A 5,722-nucleotide genomic window follows, 5' to 3' on the forward strand; every position below is an offset into this window, starting at 1 on the left:
TGGGGAAGGGAGGCCCCAGCTGGCAGCAGCCAGAAGCCGATGGGCCCTAATTGCCAGCCAGGCCTAGAGACCCTACCTACCTGTGCACAGATTTCATGCACTGGGCCTCTAGTTTTAGATAAAGGGAAATCAGATATTTTCTAGCTATTGTTCCAGAATGAGGATCCCTGGTGTTGCTTGGTATTGTCTGGAGGCTGTTTCTATGGCAGTTGGAGGTGTAAATCATTTGACCTGCTGAGAACTGCTGCTGAATGTCTTATGTAATCAAAGAAGATTCAGTGGAATTAAGACTGATTTTGAAATGCTGTTCAATGTTTTTTAAAAAATTACCTATTGATTGATTTTAGAGAGAGAAGAAGGGAGAGAGTGAGGAAAGGGGGAGAGAGAGAAACATCGGTTTGTTTGACTCATCTGTACATTCTTTGGTTGATTCCTGTCTGTGACCTCACTGGGGATCGAATTTGCACCGTGGCATATCAGGAAAATGCTCTAACCTACTGAGATACCTGACCAGTGCTGTTACTGAATACTTCAAACCTTTTGAGTCATGTGGCTGTTTAACAACTGTCAGAATAATTGTTTGCTAATTTAATTTTTGTTAATTTATTGTATATTTTGCATTATGGATGGCCTTATTTTTGTTAATAGTATAATTAGCCTCCAAAAGAAGCCTTGAATGTGTAGTAGATTATGTAACACAGTTAAACCTATTTAGTAATGAAGCATTGAGATGGAGACTTAGTCAAGATAATTCAGTAAACAAAGATCATGGACGGGCTTTTCAATATGTTAGTTCTGACACCATAAATTACCTGTATAACATTTGATAAACTTTCCAAACCTCAGTTTTCTCATCTTTAGAAGGGAATTATTATAAACTAGAGGCCTGGTGCATGAAAATTCATGCACTGGAGGTGGGGGTCCCTCAGCCCAGCCTGCCCCCTCTCACAGTCCGGGAGCCCTCAGGGGTGGGAGGCGACCTGGCGATCAGGGAAGGCGATGCCCCCATCACACCTCTGCTGCTGCAACTGCCTGCAGCGCAAGCCTTGGCCGGCCCTGGATACCTGAGCCTCAGGCGGCCCTGGGCGGCTGGGCAGCCGACATCTGAGGCTTGCCTGTGCCTCGGGCTGGCCCTGGGCAGCTGGAGGGCTGAGGGGACTGAGGGACTCTGGAGGCAGGGCTGAGGGGACTGGGCACTGCCATCTTGTGTCTGTGGACACCGCCATCTTTGAGGGTGGGGCATTCAATTAGCATATTCCCTCCTTATTGGCTGTGGGTGCTGCCATCTTTGCAACAGTGTTAGGGTCAATTAGCATATTCCCTTTTTATTTGATAGGATACTGTATAGATCCTTCTTCCTCTTCTTTTTTTTTTTTTTGGTGAATGGCAAATGAAATGTTTATAAAATCTAAAGCACTGAGCTAGTTCATAGCAAATGCTCAAGACATGTTAGCATGGATGGCCTTATTTTTGTTAATAGTATAATTAGCCTCCAAAAGAAGCCTTGAATGTGTAGTAGATTATGTAACACAGTTAAACCTATTTAGTAATGAAGCACTGAGATGGAGACTTAGTCAAGATAATTCAGTAAACGAAGATCATGGACGGACGGGCTTTTCAATATGTTAGTTCTGACACCATAAATTGAGATGGAGACTTAGTCAAGATAATTCAGTAAACAAAGATCATGGACGGGCTTTTCAATATGTTAGTTCTGACACCATAAATTACCTGTATAACATTTGATAAACTTTCCAAACCTCAGTTTTCTCATCTTTAGAAGGGAATTATTATAAACTAGAGGCCTGGTGCATGAAAATTCATGCACTGGAGGTGGGGGTCCCTCAGCCCAGCCTGCGCCCTCTCATAGTTGGTAGCCTTCAGGGGCAGGAGGTGACCTGGCGATCAGGGGAAGACAAAGCCCCCATCACACCTCTGCTGCTGCCACTGATGGCAGCCAAGCCCTGACCAGCCCTGGTTACCTGAGCCTTGGGGGGCCCTGGGTGGCTGGGCAAGGGACTCTGGAGGCAGGGCTGAGGGGACTGGGCACTGCCATCTTGTGTCTGTGGGCACCGCCATCTTTGAGGGTGGGGCATTCAATTAGCATATTCCCTCCTTATTGGCTGTGGGTGCTGCCATCTTTGCAACAGTGTTAGGGTCAATTAGCATATTCCCTTTTTATTTGATAGGATACTGTATAGATCCTTCTTCCTCTTCTTTTTTTTTTTTTGGTGAATGTCAAATGAAATGTTTATAAAATCTAAAGCACTGAGCTAGTTCATAGCAAATGCTCAAGACATGTTAGCTTCATCTCTTTCCTCAGTGACTTAGATTTACTCTGAAATTTGGGTTTTATTTATAGATATTTAAAGACTACTATCTAATATAACAAAGTAGGTTCTCTTTTATATAAGGTCTCAATTATGAAAAATATTATATTTGGCCTATATGAGAACTAAGAAATAATTTTCTGGATGTAAATTTGGGTAGAAATGAATGTATTTGTCAAATTTTATAGGATGAAATTTTATAGGATGAATTGTTATGAATTCTCTCTTGGATATATAGTTTCTCAAATGGTGGAATTTAAGTTTTTTATTTTCTATTTTTGTCAAGATCAAGTCTCTGTTTTTACTACTAGCAAAATGGTCTGGATTATCCTACCTAAAGCTGGGTAGTTAAACCATAAATTCAGATACTGCTGGCAAGGCAAACAATGGTGAGTACTTTTCAAGAATCAAGTGTTCCTGATCATGCTGTGCTGATAACCAAAGTCAGTCCTCGGCAAAAAGGCAAAATGTGTCTGTTTCTTCATGGTTCATTTTGCACATTATTATGTTTTTGACAGCATATCTTTCCCTCTCTAACAGGTTCATTTTGCTTTATTTCTACTTTTATTGTCAGGTAAACAAATTTATTCTAAAGCCTAAATATACTAAGCAGTGCATACAAGGAGATAGTCATTTTATTCCCATGCAAATTTGTCTTTTTGGCAAAATATAATTTGTCCTGATAATTTGGCCATGTAGGGCAAGAATTCTATTGTTCTCAATTCTAGAATGGAAATAGATTCCCATATTCTCTATACTGAATTCTCATACTGAACTTACTGCTTTACATTTCTGTTTAGTACTTTGGAATTTCAAAAGTGCTTCCATGTTTTTTTATATCTATATCTATGTATATGTATATGTATATGTATATGTATCTACATCTACATCTATATCTATCTATACATGTATGTGTGTATATATATACATATATATGTATATATGTATATGTAATATATATGTGTGTGTGTGTGTGTGTGTGTGTGTGTGTGTATATATATATATATATTTGATTTCAGAGAGGGAAGGAGAGAGAGAGAAAGAGATAGAAACATCAATGATGAGAAAGAATCATTGATCAGCTGTTTTCTGCACATCACCTACTGGAGATTGAGCCCACAACCCGGGAATGTGCCCTGACTGGGAATCGAACCATGACCTCCTAGTTCATAGGTCAATGCTCAACCACTGAACCATGCTGGCCGGGCTGTTTTATCTTTTTAATAACTGTGCAAAATAGACATTCTTAGGTGACTTTGTTGCTATTGTATAGACAAAGAACTAAAAGTCAAAAATTCTAAATGATTAAACCAGAATCTAATAGCTGAAAGGTGGGCTGGAAACCAAATCTTTGGCCTCTTAGCTCTATAATTTTTCTGCTAAACCACCATGTTTCTCTAATTATAATTCAACTACTAGTAAACATAAACTGACTGTGTCCAAGAAATTAGGGATTTATGGCTATTTATATGAATTCTGACATGTCAAATTATAGGGTTATTTGATTTTTTTTCTACTAGCAATTGTAGTGAATTGTGGATGAGCTTATAATTCTAGCTTTAGTTATCACACAGTAATTGATATCATTAACTCACAGTCAGGTACATTTGCTTAGACTTATTTATCTGGTGAATGGATTTGTCCTGGGCCATGCTAGATGTCAGGCAATGAAAGATGACTGGACTTGAATGCATTAGAATTTTATACTTAGAGTCTGATCTAAACAATAATAATGATGCAAATAAAGTTTAAATGTTTGCTACCCCATTGATAAATTACTCTATTCTGAAGAATCTAGGTTAGAAACTAGAAGAAAATTTTCTCTCAAATAAAAGCATGTGGATCCAAGTCATTTCTTGTCAAATTGTCATGGTATAGATATCGGTAGGCAAAAAAGGAAATGCCATTCATTGAACAACTAACTGTATATACTTGTTCCTTTATGAAATCAGCTCTTTCAAACCTGTCAAATCTTTGAAACCTATATTATTGCCCCATTGTACAGACAAAAAAATGTTGAGGCTCAGAGTGATCAACTCCCAAAGATGACAGAACTCAAAGTTAAATGTTCTCAAACCAAAGTTTATGCTTGTTCTACTCTCCCAAATGACCCTCTTTTTAAAAACAAATGTCTACAATTTTATCTTAACATATTTGTATTTGAGCAAATCTTATCTTAAACAGATAATCAATTCTTAAGTAAATTGGACCACATTTTTTATTTGTCTGAATGAATAGAAGAGTTTAAGAAAAAAAAGGGATAAAATGTAGAGTTAAAATATGTTCATTGACTCATTTTTTATAATGTCAGACTATATTACATGATTACAGATAATTTATACCCCATGTTTAATATAAGTTTGATTTGGAGGTAAGGCATGCTCTCATACACTACAGCAGTTGCCTTTAGAGTGTAAAAAATATTTTGCACAGGAGAAGAAGCTCAGCGTGGTTAGTGAAGATTTGCCAGCATAAATTGTAGAGGGCATTGACCTCTGTTGCTACACGTGAAGTAGGTAGATTTAGTATTCAAAAGATTTGTGTGTTCTACTTACAAATTTAAATTTTAATTACCATGGCACAAGAGAGAAAGTCTCCTTAATACTATAATTTGAAAATTCACATAGATTTATTTTCCCATTAAAAAATCTTTATGATTAATTACATGCAACACCCCTAAGAAAACCTTAGTATTTTGCTTCAGCATACAAAGTTTCTGCTAAAAGAAAAGTATAACTTATTAAGGATCCATTTGAAATATTATTTTGCATATTAAATACTGTTCGGTAAATTTTAGTTTTGACGGTGGTGAAATGATTTAGTTTGGAGCAGGCTGTTGGTCATGCTGAAGGACTATAATAAATCAGTTCCATGAAAAAAATGTGAATGTATGTCACTGTATTAGCTTTAGGCCATTCAAAAGCAGCTGAGCCTTTGTTTTACCTAAAGAAAAGAATGTTTAATTTATAAGAACAGGTAGAAAAATGTTTATGCTATTTCTTAGTATTTTCCTTGATGATTAATCTTTTGTTCACTACTGGATCTGATTAACTGTCACTCGGTGTGTAGGTCTTAGTTTTCTTAAAGGGAATAGGAAGTGGCTAACGCCTAAGCAATATTTTAGCTTGAGGGTAATGTGTTTTCTGGTTTCCACCCTGTCAGATTCTCACCCTGGCCCCCAGGGAGGCAAGAAGAGATTGTCTATTTGACATATTTTGCCTGAAGCAAGTCCTGAAACTAGGATTCATATTGTTCATTTAACTGAGTGCTGATATCCATAGGTTTGCCAAGGGTCAGAATACAATCCATTAAAAAACAAAAACTTAATACCTCTCTTTTACAAATGAAGTTGGATTTTGTACAAAGTAATGAGGCAAAAGGAAGATGGGGAA

This window comes from Myotis brandtii, unplaced genomic scaffold, assembly GCF_000412655.1.
Source record: "Myotis brandtii unplaced genomic scaffold, ASM41265v1 scaffold71, whole genome shotgun sequence".
NCBI classification, from domain to species: domain Eukaryota; kingdom Metazoa; phylum Chordata; class Mammalia; order Chiroptera; family Vespertilionidae; genus Myotis; species Myotis brandtii.